The sequence below is a fragment of the Helianthus annuus genome, chromosome 3 (assembly GCF_002127325.2).
Source record: "Helianthus annuus cultivar XRQ/B chromosome 3, HanXRQr2.0-SUNRISE, whole genome shotgun sequence".
Classification (NCBI taxonomy): Eukaryota; Viridiplantae; Streptophyta; class Magnoliopsida; order Asterales; family Asteraceae; genus Helianthus; species Helianthus annuus.
Window position 1 is genome coordinate 88,799,854 of NC_035435.2, and position 19,919 is coordinate 88,819,772.

At 31.2% G+C, this 19,919-nt stretch overlaps 1 long non-coding RNA gene across 1 annotated transcript; it reads left to right on the forward strand.

The window, feature by feature from the left end:
- The first annotated feature begins 6,093 nt into the window (after positions 1 to 6,093).
- On the forward strand, positions 6,094 to 14,839 carry LOC110927715. Its single transcript, XR_002585840.2, has 3 exons — positions 6,094 to 6,303; positions 6,382 to 6,528; positions 14,532 to 14,839. It is a non-coding gene; the product is annotated as an uncharacterized LOC110927715 (long non-coding RNA).
- The last annotated feature ends 5,080 nt before the right edge of the window (positions 14,840 to 19,919 follow it).

Below are 19,919 nucleotides of genomic sequence, written 5' to 3' on the forward strand. Positions count from 1 at the left end.
AAAAGAACAGATGATGCGAACCTCTGTTATGCAACAACAGATGTTGCCAACAGTAGCAAGTCAAACAGCTGTTAGATTAGCAGAAGATCACTACTAAGCAGATGTTCTCTTTGGGCAGACTTTACCTTTGACATAGATCTAAGCTAACAGATGCATGAGTATTTGCAATTGAGAGGAGGAAATTGTTCAAAAAGCTCTTTTAGGCAACAACAGATGTTGGCAACAGTAGCAAGTCAAACAGCCGTTAGATTAGCAGAGGACCACTACTAAACAGATGTTCTCTTTGGGCAGACTTCACATTTGACACAAATTTAAAGTAACAGATGTTGAGTATTCGCAATTGAGAGGAGGAAATTCTTTAGAAAACTGTTGACTTACCAAATCATAAAAAAATAATAAAATCTCAAAACTCTGGCATAAAAAACAATAAAAAACTATTTATTTAAAGACCAACAGTACTCTACATCCTAAACACATACTTCTACCACTTCAGCGCACACGGATGTTGAGAAGCACTGTTAGGCAACAACAGATGTTGGCAACAGCAGCAAGTCAAACAGCCGTTAGATCAGCAGATGATGATTTCGAGCAGATGTTCTCTTTTGGCAAACTTTAACTTTGACGGATCTGTACAGTAACAGATCTATAATGTAACAGAAATTGATTCAACATCAACATAATCTAAATTAAACTCAGAGACAATTTCACAACTACATCAATACCGATCAGCAATAATTAGACCATATTAAAAATTACATAATAATACTTATGCACCTTAAAATTAGTAAATATAAAATGCTCCACAAACATTAATAGGATTAAAATTTAATTATGAGGATTAAAAGATCAAGAATTACATCGAGTACTGAAGAACAAAACTTTAAAATCTAACAACAACACTAAGAAATTTAGGAATCTAACAACAAAAATTAAGTGCTTTTAGCTTCAACTCCATCGAGTACTGAACTTCTCAATGTATATCTTTGACAATCGCCATGAACTCCACGGAAGTATTGAAGGCATCACCAACAGGTTTCTGGAAACCTGGCCTCTCGTGAACAGACCAAGATGTAGTACATCAAAACACTTCTTCAGCTGTTGAAGAGTAGCCCTATCCTCATATACTCAATCCTCAACTTGCTTGATAAAGAGCTGCTTTAAATCATCAGAGCCTACAGAAGTGTATACATTCTATACATCAAAATTCCAAACTTTATGCTTCTTTTAATACAAAAAAGGCAGGAAAGAACAAACTGAATCTACTTATATATCTTATTAAATAAAATCTTATCTTATTGCAGTAGCAGATCCTTTCTTGCGTTTAGTAGGAACCACTGTGGGTTCTACATCATCATCATCTGCCCAAGTCAATTGTAATCATCATTTAGTCATAAGCAAAAATTATTTTAACTGTACATTTAATAATCTTTCTTTGTGTTTAATTTGATTCCATCAATATCCATATTAACATATTCTAAAACCATTATGACTCCACAAATACTTCTACCACTGGTCCCTCGAAGAAAACAGAGCTGGAATATATGAACAGTTTAAAATCCACAAACCTAAAATAACCCGCAGATGATTGTATGAATTTCAAACAACTGTGATTAGACTGACATATAAAGCGAGAATTAGAGTAGATCACTTCAAAATAAAAAATTCAAGATTTTAAAATTAGAGTAGCAAAAAAACATACTTTAAACGATGTTGGAACAATGATGCCGGAAACAACTGTAGAACAATCATCATCATCATCTGCTCAAATCATTCACAATCATCATTTAGTCATAACTCAGATAAAAAAACAATTAGTAAAAATCAAAAACCAAAACAAACATAATTATATATATGACATTACCATCATCAAGGCAAACCACATATCCCCAAAATTTGTTCTGAAAGTTGGCCAGAGAGAGCTTCCGTTTTCTCTTATTCTGTTTGAACAAATATCGAGTATTGAGAAGATGGGATTTGAGGGAGAGATACATTGAAAGTGTGGTTTGAAAATACAAAAGTAGAGAACTTTGCAGAGTGTAAATATGAAGAGTGAAATGAGAAAAAAAAATTTATATAAGAAGATGATTGACAGAAGTGAGTGAGTGACATGCATTAATTGCAAATTACATATCCCCAGACACATTTTGAATTTGAAATTACCGGCAATTTCCAAACATCGGCTAAGGTATACGTTTGCCAAAGGAAACATCTGCTAAGTTATATGTTGGCTTCAAAGGAAAGATATGGGCAGCGGTTTTAGAATGAGGCAGACTTTTAGATAGAATTTAAAATGATTTTATATATTAGGCTTTATGATGCAGTAATCTCTATAGTTATAAATAAAAATAGGAGTACACTTGGCTCATTCCTAGAGTATCCATCTAAAATTTTGCCACTTGTCAACTCCATATTATTTCTCACTATTTTTTATTATTTATGGTAAAAAGCTAGAAATATTTTTATATGCTTTTTAAATTGTAAACTAATACATGGATATTTATGGTATCTTTTAAATTTTTGTTACAATTATTTGTAACATGTTTTATATTATTTAAAAAAAATCTTTAATTTAAGTATAGTATTGCTATACATTAATCTCTATAGTTATAAATAAAAATAGGAGTACACTTGGCTCATTCCTATAGTATCCCCTAAAATTTTGTCACTTGTCAACTCCATATTATGTCTCACTATTTTTTATTATTTATGGTAAAAAGCTAGAAATATTTTTTATATGCTTTTTTAAATTATAAACTAACACATACATATTTATGGTATCTTTTAAATTTTTGTTACAATTATTTGTATTATATTATTTAAAAAAAATCTTTAATTTAAGTATAGTATTGCTATACATTAAAAAATCAACTATTTATAAAATAAAATAAAGTAGTTCTTATGTTGTGTATATAACATGTTTAATTATCATTGTTACATAATAATTTTTATAAGTTACTTAATTATGTATGTACAATGTACATAATTGTAGCATGAGTCGCGTAATTATCATTATAAGTTGTGTAATTATGAGATATGAACAAATTATTTTCATATTTTTTTTTGGGTAAAGAAATTATTTTCATATTATATTTGCTACCCGTGTATTACACGGGTTGCTAACCTAGACATAATATAAGCATTGTTGGACAGCCTCTCTGGCTGCCACATCAGCTTTTTTTATGCTATTGAGATTTCTTCTTTTATAGAAAGTATAGATAAATAATTCATTTTAGTAGCTTGGTTTACGACCATTTATTTTAGTCGCTATATTTGCGGTCAGAGAATCTCTGTAGCTACCTTTGCAAAACGGGTAATTTTATTTTTTACTTTTCTAATTATTTTCAATACTTGACGTTTCTGACCCTTTTTGTGGTCGATAAAGCTTTTATTTTTCCAATTATTTTTCAGAATGGGCGACTATATTTGTGTTAGAAATGGTTTTAGAACATGTGTAGTGGTACACATGAATAATGCCCTCATCCATGGGCATTGTATGATACGTGTCATCCCAGTCAGCAAAGGGGTGTTATGGGCGTTTTTTCACAAATGAGCGTAGTGGGATTATTCCCAATAATGCCCTATCAATTGATTACCCAATTATTTAAAAAAATAAAAATAAAACAAATAATATTAGTTGGAATATTCTTATTAGCAAACAAAAATGGAGAAAGCATGCACAGGCGTTTTTTAAATAACGCAGAGGACCATCTTATGAAAAAATATGCTTACACACGCCTAGGGGGTGGGGGTGGGCATGTTTGGGCGTGATTGGTGAGGAAAAACGCCAAAATTGATACCACTACGCATGGCCTTAGCGATTGCTTTATTATTAACTAGGTTATAGATCTGTGTATCACGCGGCTGGGTAATTTTTTAGATTGATTTTTCTCAACTAGACGTTTTTTTTTTCAAGCATATTATTTACGTTTTTATCAAGTAGACAATTTGAAAATATATCAATTACCATAATTTACGATATTGAAAATTTTGCTTACTAAAATTTTGGAATTCATTAATATAAATCAGGAAATAATTATTTCTACATTTATTATAATAAGCCATGTATTATTTATTAAAATAAAATAAAAGTAAAAAATCGTGAGGTTAGAGGAGAGAGTGCCATACGAAACTAGTTGTAATCGATTATTAGAAGTTAGATTTTATTATATTTTATAAATATTTTGCGCCCGAAACAGTTTTAATAGCTATATTTGCGACTGAGTTATTTTTTCGTATTATTTGGGTTAGGATAGAAAACAAAGTCTCGTAAAAATAAGAAGTCGTAAGGAGGGTATTAGACGGACTTTGATTGACCACATTAAAGCGCTATTAGAACTGCCTCATTAAACTACGATATGAGATTTTAAGTCTTTGTTTTTAGATGTTTAGTTTGTAGATTTTAAAATTTTTGTTTATGTTATTGTGTATTTTTATTTATCATTGTATTTTTTCTATATTTACGTCATTGTGTCTTTTTTCCACTCATTGTGTCTTTTTTCTTGGACATTGTGTTATATTTTTCGGTGCTGTATTATATTTTGCTCAACATTGTGTTATTTTGCGATCCATAATGTCTTTATGCACTTCTAATTTTTAAGAGCATTTGTATAATAACTTTACCAGTATTATTTTACAAAATTAGTGACTATATTTGTTACCTAAATAATTTTTATTTTATTTTATTTTTTGTTATTGTTTATAAATAGCGACGTTTTGCGACCGAATTAATTTTGATGGCTATATTTGTGATTGTCTTATTTTGCGATCCATTATATCTTTGTACACTTCTAATTTTTAGGAGGATTTGTAGAATAAGTTGAGCCGTATTATTTTATAAAGTTAGTGACTATATTTGCTACCTAAATAATTTTTGTTTTTTTGTTATTATTTATAAATAGCGACGTTTTTGCCACCAAAATAATTTTGATGGCTAGGCTTGTAAACGAGCCAAACGTTCAGTGAACCATTCATGTATCGCCTGACGGGAAATTCGTCTATGTTCGTTTATATAGTAAACGAACGAACATGAACAATTTTTTTCTGTTCATTTAATTAAATGAACGGACACGAACAATGTTTCGTTCATTCATTTACGTTCATAATCGGTCGTTTATGTTCGTTTATATTCGTTCTTAATTGTAGGAAAATGACGAAGTCGTATACATTGAGTTAGAATAAAGTTTGTACATTGTTGATCATGACGTTGAATTGGTGATTTCAAGATGGTGTTTTGGATTTTTTATTAGACTATAACTTTAACGAATTTATTTACATTTGAAGTTCTGTTTTTATGATGGTTATGCTTGGATATTCACGTTTACTTTTGATTGGTGTTTCATCATTGTGTTCCTTAATTTATGTTTAGTTATGTTCGTTTAGATTTGCTTATGTAAGAATATGTTCGTTTATGTTCGTGAACCGTTCGTTTACACTATTAATGAACGAACATAAACGAACATGAACATGATCATTTTCTAAAAGAATGAAAACGGACAAGAAAATCCGTTCATTTAAATGTTCAAGCCTTGTTCGTGTTCGTTCGGTTCATTTACAAGCCTATTGATGGCTATATTTGCGATTGAGTTTCACGTTTTGTAGTATTTAAGCTATCAGAATATTTTCTTGGTTCTCTATATAATGGAACTTGTTACGCCCAAAAGGTTATCTGTCATTAATTTTGCATCCAATATTTATTTCAGTTCTCTAATTTTCCAATCCATATTGTTTCGGTCGCTAATTTTGCAATCATTTGATTTTAGTCACTAGCATGATCGCTAATTTGGCAACCAGTTTTTATCGGTGGCAAATTTTGGTATATTTTGTCCAATCTTGTTTTTGTATCATTATGGCACATCATAACATATATAGATGCCTAATACATCATTAAGATTTAAATCTTTAGAAAATCTTCTATCTTCTATATATAATAAACAAAAGTAATGGTGGGACACGTGTCCAATTATTAGGGCATTGTTTTTGTGAGTTTCCCGCTTAATAGATTGGATCAATTTTGCTTCGACCCGACCCATATCACAATACGTCTTATGCTGTTATTTTCCCTATTTTCTCTCTTTTTCTGTTTCATCAAAAAAACCCTAAACACAATCTTCATGGAGACGCACAAGATTGAAGATGCCAGAAGATTAAATTGAAGACGCCCTAATATTAAAGATGCCACAATCATTTTACGCTAATTTCTCTCTTTATTCATGTTGAACCCTAATGGCGACACACATCCAAATCTCATCCAGTCCCCCCATCTTATGTAAATCCATATTCGTTTAGTTTGATCGGCTACTAAATGTGAGTTCATATGTCGTTATCCATTATGTTTCTTCAGATCGGAGTTTTTAAATTTGTCCAATGTTTTTTTGTTTTTAGGGTTTGAGTTTTTAAGATACCAATGGAAATGAGGATGAAGAAGTGGATGCCATGGCTAACTTTCTGGTGGTGTAACTGATTTGGTGGGGTTTGGGATGGGACGATGGGTGTTTTCATAGTTAGGAAGTTGCACTCAAGGTGTTCGATGTAAGTCCTGAACTTTCCGGGTTTTCTTTTTGGTTGATTAATGGTTAGAAAATCATTAAACTAAAAACCAAATCAAAATTGGTTATTGGTTCTGTTATATACTTACACGGTGTTCGGTTTGGTTTTCGGTTAGGGTTGGGTAAAATTCAGTTATTTTTTGCTTTTCAATCTCTTCATTTTGTTTCTTTTTTTATGTACATGTGAGATTTTCATTCTAAGGAGAAGATTTGTAAACCTCAATCTAATTGGTGATAATCACATATTGGTTAGCTTAATATAAACTTATAAGTGCCTAAAGAGACTTGCTTGCAACTTAGTCTGATTGGATCTGGAACTTTTGTCAGTTCTTCTATAAGTTTATGACTCTTATTATTGTAAATTAAATTAACTGTAGTTTTAATTTATTTTGATTCCCTCATCTTCGTTTTCCCTATGGATGTAAAGAGATTTAGGGTCTGTTTGGTATGGGGTAATGGAATAGATGAGAGAATGGAATGGACAAGGTAATGGAATGAACAACGGAATGAAATGGATTATTCCATTCCATTGTGATGTTTGGTTACTCATTGTGAATAGAATGAATCGTTACTTTGTACAGTTTGATAAACAAAAAAAGATGAAGTAACGAAACACAACTGTATTAAAAACGACAAAAATATAATTGCTTCAATAATAATAATAATAATAATAATAATAATAATAATAATAATAATAATAATAATAATAATAATAATAATAATATATTTATGATAAAAAATAATAATAGATTTTGATATATATTAATATTAGTATGAATATTAATAAATATAAATACAAATAAAAGTATTAAGTATAATAATAATAATAATAATAATAATAATAATAATAATAATAAAAATAATAATAATTTATGTCAAAAGATATTAAATTTATGTCACTAAATTTATGTCAAAATGCATCCTGATAGTATTGGATACACAGCTTTTTCTACTCCTCAAGGGCAATATGAATGGCTTGTAATGCCTTTTGGATTAAAAAATGCACCACAAATCTTCCAAAGGAAAATGGATATAATATTCAAAGATTATGATTTTATTTTTGTTTACATAGATGATATTTTAATTTTATCAGACAATGTTAATTTGCATCTAAAACATCTTGATATTTTTGCAGATTTATGTATAAAACATGGATTAGCCTTATCCGAAAAGAAAACTAGTCTATTACAAGAGAAAATAGACTTTTTAGGGATGAAAATAGATGGAAAGGGAATAGAACTCCAAAGTCATATCCTTGAAAAAATTACAGCCTTTCCTAATAAGTTAATAGATAAAAAACAGGTACAAAGTTTTCTTGGCATATTAAATTATGCTTCAGATTTTATAAAAAATCTTGCAGAATTAAGAAAACCCTTTCAAAATCTACTTAAAAAAGATAAAATATTTACTTTTGATAAAAATCTAGAAAACCAAGTTAAAAAGATTAAGGAATATTGTAAAAACCTACCAAAATTACAACTTCCTAAAGAAAATGATAATCTTATTTTAGAAACGGATACTATTGGAGTGGGGTACTTAAGAAAATAGATTATAATTCTGAAAATGAAAAAATAGGAGAAAGTATTTGTAGATATTGTTCAGGTACTTTTAGCGATACTGAAACAAGATACCATATAAATGAAAAAGAATTATTGGCTGTTATTAAAAGTTGCCACAAAACTTAGATAATCACATAGAAAATATAAAATATAAGTTAAGACAGTGTTATACAGATAATCCATTACAATTTTGGAATAAAAATCAAATAATGGCAAAATTAGAAATGAAAGACAAAGATAAAGAAATTAGAGTAAAGCCTATGAGATATAATCCAGAAGACCGGAAAGAATTTAGCTCCCAGATAAAAGAGCTCCTGGATTTAAAATTAATCAAAGCTAGTCATAGCCCTCATAGTTCTCCTGCATTCATGGTAAGAAAACATGCAGAAATTAAGAGAGGTAAGCCTAGGATGGTAATAAATTATAAAAAATTAAATGATAATACTGTTTTTGATGGATATTTTTTACCTCATAAAGAAAGTCTAATAAATTGGACAAGAAATAAGAAGATATTTTCTAAATTTGATTGTAAAAGTGGATTTTGGCAAATAAAAATGCATCCTGATAGTATTGGATGCACAACTTTTTCTACTCCTCAAGGGCAATATGAATGGCTTGTAATGCCTTTTGGATTAAAAAATGCACCACAAATCTTCCAAAGGAAAATGGATATAATATTCAAAGATTATGATTTTATTTTTGTTTACATAGATGATATTTTAATTTTATCAGACAATGTTAATTTGCATCTAAAACATCTTGTTATTTTTGCAGATTTATGTATAAAACATGGATTAGCCTTATCCGAAAAGAAAACTAGTCTATTACAAGAGAAAATAGACTTTTTAGGGATGAAAATAGATGGAAAGGGAATAGAACTCCAAAGTCATATCCTTGAAAAAATTATAGCCTTTCCTAATAAGTTAATAGATAAAAAACAGGTACAAAGTTTTCTTGGCATATTAAATTATGCTTCAGATTTTATAAAAAATCTTGCAGAATTAAAAAAACCCTTTCAAAATCTACTTAAAAAAGATAAAATATTTACTTTTGATAAAAATCTAGAAAACCAAGTTACAAAGATTAAGGAATATTGTAAAAACCTACCAAAATTACAACTTCCTAAAGAAAATGATAAATCTTATTTTAGAAACGGATGCCTCAGAATACTATTGGAGTGGGGTACTTAAGAAAATAGATTATAATTCTGAAAATGAAAAAATAGGAGAAAGTATTTGTAGATATTGTTCAGGTACTTTTAGTGATACTGAAACAAGATACCATATAAATGAAAAAGAATTATTGGCTGTTATTAAAAGTTGTCAAAAGCTTTATTATTTTTTATTACCAAATAAATTTTTACTAAGGACAGATAATACACAGGTAAAGGCTTTTATTAAAAATAACTTGCCTTCCAAACCAGAATATAAAAGACTTATTAGGTGGCAAACACTATTGTCTGAATATCATTTTGATATAGAAATAATCAAATCTGATAAAAATGTTTTAGCAGATTTCTTAACCAGAGATGGAGGAGCAAGAATTAGCCCAAAGGATGGATAAATATATTGATGATATGGATAAACAAATAAAGTCGATAAAAGAAATTGCAAAAGATATGGGAGAAATGCTAAACATCATTGAAACAATCCCCGAGAAGATCCCAGATATAAAGGATTTGATTGAAAGAAATTGTCTTCTCATAAATTCTAAGATATCATTTTATGAGTTTGACAGTATGAAGATAAAACTTCTGGTAAAGCATCACATAAGATTAAATTTAATATAATTAAATTATCAAACTCAATCTCATGCAAAGGAATTTTCCGAAATATTTTGTCGGTTCAAAATTGATAACTCAAGTAAGTTATGATCCATAAGATTAAAGATTATATCAAAATTGTTTATGTTTATTATTAAAGTTAACCACATATCAATTCTATTTTATATGACAAAAATTTTAAAAAAGACTTTAAAATTAAAAAGTAACATTTTTTTTCTAGATTATAAAACCAATCATAAAATAAAACCTTGTTTAAATTTGTTTGTTAAAAGTTTCCTTATAAAACCTAAGAGTGTCAATTATTTCAAAATATTTCAAAATTAAAAAGAACAAGGGTCCAACATGCTTCCGTACCTTTTTTCCGTTTTGACCAAAATATTGCCGGGTTACGCCACGGGTCTTTTTACTAGGTTCTTTCACACCAAACCTAAGAGGTCTTAGGTAACTCCCCTTTGGATCCTTCAGCAATATCCAGCACAACCTGGTTTCGTTTCCTACCTCCGGTGTAGGGTAAAAAGAGACGGTTTGTGATTGGAGATTTTTTTTTCTTTTTAATAGAAAAATATCTAAAAATAAAAGAACACTCAAAAAGACTTTATAAGGAAAAGGGAAAGCTTTTTATTTCATGGTGGATGATTTACAATGGAAGATGTTAAGAAAAGATACAAAACTTAAGCAAAATACAATACACTTTTTTAGTACATAAAAACTTTTTTAAACACTCGTTGACGATTGATGCCCCTCCTTCCTTCCTTCCCCCTATTTTTATAACCTTCTTGTTTAGATAAGCTCTAGTCTTCTTCCTTGTCTTTTCTTTCTTCACATGCATATCCTTGTAACTTTCATTTTGTCAGGAGGTGTTACTTGTCTTCTTTATGAAAGAAAGTCCATTTTTGAGAATTTGGACTTCTTTAATGAGTCTTTTCTCCTTAGCCACGTTCATTCTTGTCCCTTAAAGTTGGTGGGCTTGGGAAAAGTAAATTTTGACTCTATGTGAGTCTTAAATCCTTGTTTGTATGCCATATCTTTCAACGGTAAAATCTGATGATTTAAAAATCATTTTTGGAGTAAAGGATTTATAAAATCCTTAATTATTAGATGTTTGACCCTCATTTTGAGAATCAATACTCATAGTGTCCTTGTCTTTTTGTTTATAGTATATTGGACACATATCTCTTGGATTCATACCTTTTTTATGATCTCTAAATATGCAAACCCTTTCTTGAGCCTGAGGACTCGATCTTATTATGCCTTTATCTAAAAATTGGATTTTATCTTCTAAATATTTTTTAGCTGATGGTGGGGTATTTTTTGCTGGAGAAATCCTGACATAAGAAAACATATTTTTCCCACCATATGTTCTAAATCCATTTTTAAAAGCAGCTTGCAATGCTTGGAGTATTACTTTAATTCCTAATCCTCTTCAATAATGAACATCATTTTCATTAAAGTTATGAAAAATCTTTCTTTCAGTATTAACTGAATAAGTAAAGGCTAAATTAACCTTTTCTATCTGAATAAAGTGAAAAGCTGGATAATAAAATTCATTGTAAAAATCAGGCCCTGCAGAAAAGAGTTTTAGAGCCATGACATCTTTTGGAGTTATTGTGGGATTATTTAAATAACAATCTCTAACTCCATCTTTGACCCATTTTGGTAAAAAGGAGATTTCGGGAAAATCGGGTAGAGTAAGATATATCTTATTTACTGCTCCAAAATCATACCAGTATCTTATCTCTTCAGGAGAGTTTCCTTGTAGATAATTGATTCTAGGGAAGATCCCTGTAAAATCAATATATCTTATATCTGTATTTTGAAGTCCATATAGTTCCTTCATCTTGAACCATTGTTGCTCAACATAATTTGGTTGAGTTGGCAATTCTTGAAAATATTTTTAAAAGTAGAGCTTTTCCCAGTATTAGGGAAAATGAAAAAGTTTTTTCTTTAGGTTCTTCCTGGTCAGAGGTAAGGTCTATCGTTTGTACTCCAACTAATGAAGTAGAAGGATTATCTCTTTTTTCCCTTTTTACTTCAGGATAAATGAAAGAAAGATCTACTCTTTCTTTTATGTGATGCTTTACCAGAAGCTTTATCTTCATACTGTCAAACTCATAAAATGATATCTTAAAATTTATGAGAAGACAATTTCTTTCAATCAAATCCTTTATATCTGGGATCTTCTCGGGGATTGTTTCAATGATGTTTAGCATTTCTCCCATATCTTTTGCAATTTCTTTTATCGACTTTATTTGTTTATCCATATCATCAATATATTTATCCATCCTTTGGGCTAATTCTTGCTCCTCCATCTCTGGTTAAGAAATCTGCTAAAACATTTTTATCAGATTTGATTATTTCTATATCAAAATGATATTCAGACAATAGTGTTTGCCACCTAATAAGTCTTTTATATTCTGGTTTGGAAGGCAAGTTATTTTTAATAAAAGCCTTTACCTGTGTATCATCTGTCCTTAGCAAAAATTTATTTGGTAATAAAAAATAATAAAGCTTTTGACAACTTTTAATAACAGCCAATAATTCTTTTTCATTTATATGGTATCTTGTTTCAGTATCACTAAAAGTACCTGAACAATATCTACAAATACTTTCTCCTATTTTTTCATTTTCAGAATTATAATCTATTTTCTTAAGTACCCCACTCCAATAGTATTCTGAGGCATCCGTTTCTAAAATAAGATTATCATTTTCTTTAGGAAGTTGTAATTTTGGTAGGTTTTTACAATATTCCTTAATCTTTTTAACTTGGTTTTCTAGATTTTTATCAAAAGTAAATATTTTATCTTTTTTAAGTAGATTTTGAAAGGGTTTTCTTAATTCTGCAAGATTTTTTATAAAATCTGAAGCATAATTTAATATGCCAAGAAAACTTTGTACCTGTTTTTTTATCTATTAACTTATTAGGAAAGGCTGTAATTTTTTCAAGGATATGACTTTGGAGTTCTATTCCCTTTCCATCTATTTTCATCCCTAAAAAGTCTATTTTCTCTTGTAATAGACTAGTTTTCTTTTCGGATAAGGCTAATCCATGTTTTATACATAAATCTGCAAAAATATCAAGATGTTTTAGATGCAAATTAACATTGTCTGATAAAATTAAAATATCATCTATGTAAACAAAAATAAAATCATAATCTTTGAATATTATATCCATTTTCCTTTGGAAGATTTGTGGTGCATTTTTTAATCCAAAAGGCATTACAAGCCATTCATATTGCCCTTGAGGAGTAGAAAAAGCTGTGTATCCAATACTATCAGGATGCATTTTTATTTGCCAAAATCCACTTTTACAATCAAATTTAGAAAATATCTTCTTATTTCTTGTCCAATTTATTAGACTTTCTTTATGAGGTAAAAAATATCCATCAAAAACAGTATTATCATTTAATTTTTTATAATTTATTACCATCCTAGGCTTACCTCTCTTAATTTTTGCATGTTTTCTTACCATGAATGCAGGAGAACTATGAGGGCTATGACTAGCTTTGATTAATTTTAAATCCAGGAGCTCTTTTATCTGGGAGCTAAATTCTTTCCGGTCTTCTGGATTATATCTCATAGGCTTTACTCTAATTTCTTTATCTTTGTCTTTCATTTCTAATTTTGCCATTATTTGATTTTTATTCCAAAATTGTAATGGATTATCTGTATAACACTGTCTTAACTTATATTTTATATTTTCTATGTGATTATCTAAGTTTCTTAAATTTACTTGGTAATCTAATGGTTCTTCTGGATAATATTCCAAAATTGGTATACCTTTTTCAAATTTGGGTTTTTGTTTGTATCCTAAATCACCACGCTGGCTTGCGCGTGTTGTAAAATTAATTGGGAATTTTCTCCCATATGCATTTTTTATTCTTTTTACAACTATTAAGTGGTGACATGGTGTTTTTAATATTATTTGATATGCTATTATATCAAAAGTTATTTTATTAAATTTAATATCTTTTGACATAAATTTAGTGTAATAATAATAATAATAATAATAATAATAATAATAATAATAATAATAATAGGAGGAGATATTTTTTTTCATTCCTTGAAGGAATGAAAAAAAAAACACCTACATACCAAGGAATGGAAATTATTATATTTGGAAGGAGTTACATTCCTTTGGAATGCTCCATTCCATTACCACATTATAACCAAATATGTTTCTTATCATTCCATTAGAATGATCCATTCCATTCCACCTTCCATTCCTTCATACCAAACGCTACCCTATAGTTCGTTATGCTATACAATTAAAAGATAGTTCTAATTGCTAATTATGTTGAGACTTTCCATAAACATAATGTACAGAATCTGGTTACTCTCTAATTTCAAATGTGCAAAAATGTTGAAACATTTGCAATACGGTATCATTTTTATCAAATTTTATGTGATAAAAAGGAGTATGTGCTACGTTGACCTGGTCAAGAAGAATGAAGATTGCTTTGGATGCTGCAAAAGGGCTTGCTTTGCTCCATGATGCCGAAAGGCGAGTTATTTATTGGGATTTTAAGACATCAAATATTTTGTTTGATGCGATTAGTCATCGTGACTTAATTTAGCTAAATAGACTACAGTTTTTGTCTCTAATAAAAATGTCAAAAATGTTTATGATCGGAAAATAAATTGCAGGACCTCAATGCAAAGCTTTCTCATTTTGGGCTTGGGAAGGATGAGCCTATGGAAGATCAAACCCATGTACCAACACCACTTATGGAGACATATGGATATGCAACACCCGAGTATGTCATCACTTTCACTGGCGAGTGAGTAAGTCGTGCTTTTGTGTAAAATTTATATATCTATACATCTTAAAGCACAGGTGTCACATTCTCAAGCCATCCTTTTTATTGGTTTCCCGCTCATTTGTTTGGATCCCCATTTGTCCTATTTCAGACGAAACTTACCTGTTTCATAGTTTGTTTCTTCGCATAGCTCTTATCTTTGTGATGTAATATATTGTTTGAATAGTTTTTTTTTTTTTTTAGAAAATCCATCCAGCTACATATTTCCTTGGCATGTGCTAAAGTTTTCGAAGATATATTATACATACAGAATCGATTACATGAAACTATAATAGGAACTGTAATTGGTTACATCATCAGACATACATAAATAGTTATGTAATCGGTTACATTAGAGGGTGGGTGATAGGAGAAAGTCAAATGGCATTTACAACTATCTTTAATTTATACATATGTTTTTCATTTATGGGAGTGCAGTAAACAAATCTACAATTACAAATCATTTCTACAATATCGAGTGATGTTTTTCAAGGTAAATGTAAATACAAACCATTTTGTTTTATGCTGTTTTTTTTCTCTAGAATGTTGTTGGCATATTCAATCCATTTTTTTTTTTGTAATACAAGATTTCTTTGGTATTTCTTTTATTTTTACTCAATAAGTCGCATAGGGACTAAATTCAGGCATCCTTGTAATTTATTTTAATATATGATCATAAGACATGTTATCGATACAAATTTAGGCATTGTCGAGAGAAATAAATAATGCTCTGTTAGGCCTCGCTGCTAGGTTGCCAAAAAACTGTGAAAGTGTGAAGGCAATAAGGGAAATAAAAGAATCTGGAATCTTGACTATATGTAAATTTTATGCTATGTTGGGCCTCCATAGTGTGACACCCCAGGAAAACCAGGACACCAACACAACTTAACTAGCTTCCTCAGTAACCACGCGCTAAATTTCGGGACGAAATTCTCTTAACAGGGGGAGAATGTGACAACCCTCAAATTTACATGAAACCGTACAATCTATTAATGTTAATTAAAGTACTTGATGACTATGCTGAACCATTTAACTGCTCTCTGATTACGGTGTTATGCTTACGTGTATTTGTTAACATACTAATAGTATACAGAAAAGTTACTAAATAGTCTGGTACGCCTTCCTGAGTGTTAAAAATTAAAAACGTTTCAAAAATATATATGTAGGACACTAAACGGAATAATTAAGCACTTTAACGAAACAACACCGAACCGAACAACCGGACTTTACCCGGAACACCAAAATAATGCTAGAAGCAGTGTTTTTTATTTTTCTGAGCGAGTTATGGTTCCTGAACATCATAACACACCATAAAAATATCTAGTAACTAAACATCCTAACTAAACACTTGGATTTGAACTAGGATGGAACTAACTAGTTAGCACCCGAGCCTATGACCCCCCCCCCCCCCATCTACCTCACGGCCACCAAGGCCTTACACAATTGATTTTGTGCTAATATAATATTGGATCTTGTTGGTGGACCATGAAACACATTACCCATTAGATTTATAAATGTTGGAAGAGTGGTTATTTAACCACTAGATCTCCATCCATATTATCATTCACATCAACAACACACAACCTCCTCTCCCTTCCTTCTTCATCTCGGCAGCCAACAACCTCCACCATACAACCACCTTCAAGCCTCCTACAAGCCATTTTTTTTTACATACAAAGGTGCAAGGGATCACATAAGGAAGCTCGGTGCACTCGGAATCTCAAGGACCTCACTACGTTTCTCTTATCCACCACTTTTACGCCTTTGATCTTCCCTAGCCTTGTGCTAGTTGTAAGTGCTTCTAATCACCTTCTTGATCTTGTCTAATGTGGTTAATAAGAGATTCGTCGGATAAAAATCATAAGCACTTAAGAACCTAACATAAAGTCTTGGATAAAAGATGAATAAGTTGGATAAAGAAAAGTTATGTGTGTAAATCATGTAGATCTTGTGTGGTTATGATTATTGGTTGATTATCTGATGTTTTGTTGGATAATATTGAGGTTTGATGTTGTTGTGATCACTAAACATGATTAACGGAATCAATCGAACACAAACTAGAAATCTAAAGACTAAAAACAGAATCTGTCCAAGTTTTACAGCCAACTTCAGTTGGCTGTAAACAGGTCATAAACTCAACAAAAAACCAATATTTTGAATCTAAAATATTTCATTATGAAATACGGTTCTAATGGAACCGGAATCGTAATTTTTGGACTTCGTTTACTATTTTTAAAGTGTTAATTTGTAACAGCAACTTAAGCTGAATTTTGACAGCAATAAATGGGTGTTATGCTTTCGGTCATAACCTGAGTTTTGTGATGAATCGGACCATGAAATTTGTACAGTAGATGACAACCGATGCATATGTAATTACCCCACTGGAATTTCGTAAATCGGACACTCGATGAATTTTTAATAAATTGTTCCGTGGACTGTGGTCAGAAATTCATAAATCTGAGTTCAGTCCGGAATATGATTTTTTATGAAATATTGGTAGGGAACCGGACCCCGATATTTTTACACAATATAATATGGAACGTTTAAGACATCTTGTAAAAATTTGGAAATTTTTGGAATAGCTTAACCATTTTATTAAAATGTCCGAAAACAGCCGGTTTTGAATATAAATGCTGAATTGAGATAAGTTGTGACTTGCGTGTCTAAATGTCGAGTATGCTATCCGTGAATGATCTAACATGTTATATATGTTATGTGCATTATCATATGTTTGATTTTGAGTGGGGAATGGATGGGAAACTTAGAGGGGCATAAACCGTTAAAATAATGCATGTTGTGTGATAGATACGTGTAGGAACTTTGTGTTCTATTTGAAAGCCACTAAATGACTAACTGGTAAATTATATTAGGACGTGATTGACCTACCTTAACTGTTAGCTATATTGAGAATCTAACCGAGCAAACCGAGGTGAGTTCACACTCTTTCTAAGGCATGGGATTCCCAGGGGTTTGGGAATGGGATTGATTAACTACTTGTACTATCATTACTATTAAACTACTTTTTACTGTCCTCGGATTGAAGGGCACGTACGTAAAACCTACGTACACGATCATAAGACCATCAACTCTATCACTTTAAGTCCCTCATTTATCGACTTAATCGCCGAGGCCTATGACGAGCGGGTCATTAGTTAATAGCGCTATTACGTTTAACAAACCTCACACCGTGCCAGTCGGACGGGCGTGTACTAATGGGCTATGGGCAAAGGGTCAATGCTGATAGACATTGACTTAGGGCACCTCTTATATTTTCGTAGCAGTCGATACGCGTGGTCTAGTAACACATGGGAAACCCCCACTAATCTTCGCAAACATGTCAGAAAGTCCGCGATGCAAACTCATACGATACATGGTTATCAAAACGAACAGATGATTTACGAAACGAATGCTATAACTAAACAACCAACTGTGAATTCACTCAACTTTGTTGTTGACTTGTTGTTACATGCCTTACAGGTCGTTAAATGCTTGGAGCTTGCATATAGAGGTGGTCGTTGTGGGATGTGAACTGATATGTCCCGTATTTAATAAATAAACTTTATGAACTTATTAAACCTACGTTTTGGACTTTAAACTTATGAACTATGGACTTTGTTTTGAACTTATGTTTTATGCTTCCGCTGTTTAACTAAAATCGGTTTACTTCCTTTTGGTCACCAATCGTATTGTGTTTGGTTTTAATTACTTAATTATGTTGTTCGATATGATTGGTGGCTCGATCCTGGTCACGTCACGCCTCCAAGCGGTGGTACCCCGCATGGTGGATTTTGGGGGTGTGACACATAGGATGCCCACAAACTAGGCACACTTGCAAAGATTAGAACTTCAGGTAATTTCTCCTGGTTGAATACAAAATTATGGTCTAGATTTTACTCGATCATGGTTTAAATCTGTAGGATCGGTTTTGATAACGTACGATTGCGTAACGAACGTTCGACGTGTGGAATCCGTGAACGTGCGTGACCGAACACGCAATAACGTTCTAATGACGTGATTCTATTGATGTGATGTCGTGTACAAAGTCGTGAATCACGTAGAGAGACTTTCTCTCTCTAGACTTTCTCTCTCTAGAATAAATCTCTAAATCTCCAAATGAGCCAAAAGTCCTAAAACAAAGGCATAAGCCTCCTATTTATAGGCCAAGGCATTTAATGAGGTTTCTCATTAATTACAATCATGCCACCTTGCCTTTTTGACCAAGTATCACTAATACAACAATATAAATCTTGTTTTCTTCAGTTTCTGCTACGGACTAGATTGACGGAGGCGATAGACAGATAATGCACTAACAAAATCGAATGCTTACTTTCTTTTAATCAAAACACAATCATTCAATCTTTGCATGAACTAACTCATATTCTCCTAGGGGACCAAGACCCGTCTTCTATGTGCACGATTCAGATGGAAATTTTCAGAGACTTATGAATACTTTTAATTGTTTTTACTAGTAATTAATATTTTTGTGTTTTGATTGTTGAATGAAAATGTTGTTCCATAGTGTGACACCCCAGGAAAACCAGGAAACCAACGCAACTTAACTAGCTTCCTCATTAACCACGCGCTAAATTTCGGGACGAAATTCTCTTAACAGGGGGAGAATGTGACAACCCTCAAATTTACATGTAACCGTATAATCTATTAATGTTAATTAAAGTACTTGATGACTGTGCTGAATCATTTAACTGCTCTCTGATTATGGTGTTATGCTTACGTGTATTTGTTAACATACTAATAGTATACAGAAAAGTTACTAAATAGTCTGGTATGCCTTCCTGAGTGTTAAAAATTAAAAACGTTTCAAAAAAATATATATGTAGGACACTAAACGGAATAATTAAGCACTTTAACGAAACAACACCGAACCGAACAACCGGACTTTACCCGGAACACCCAAATAATGCTAGAAGCATTGTTTTTTATTTTTCTGAGCGAGTTATGGTTCCTGAACATCATAACACACCATAAAAATATCTAGTAACTAAACATCCTAACTAAACACTTGGATTTGAACTAGGATGGAACTAACTAGTTAGCACCCGAGCCTATGACCCCCCCCATCTACCTCACGGCCACCAAGGCCTTACACAATTGATTTTGTGCTAATATAATATTGGATCTTGTTGGTGGACCATGAAACACATTACCCATTAGATTTATAAATGTTGGAAGAGTGGTTATTTAACCACTAGATCTCCATCCATTTTATCATTCACAT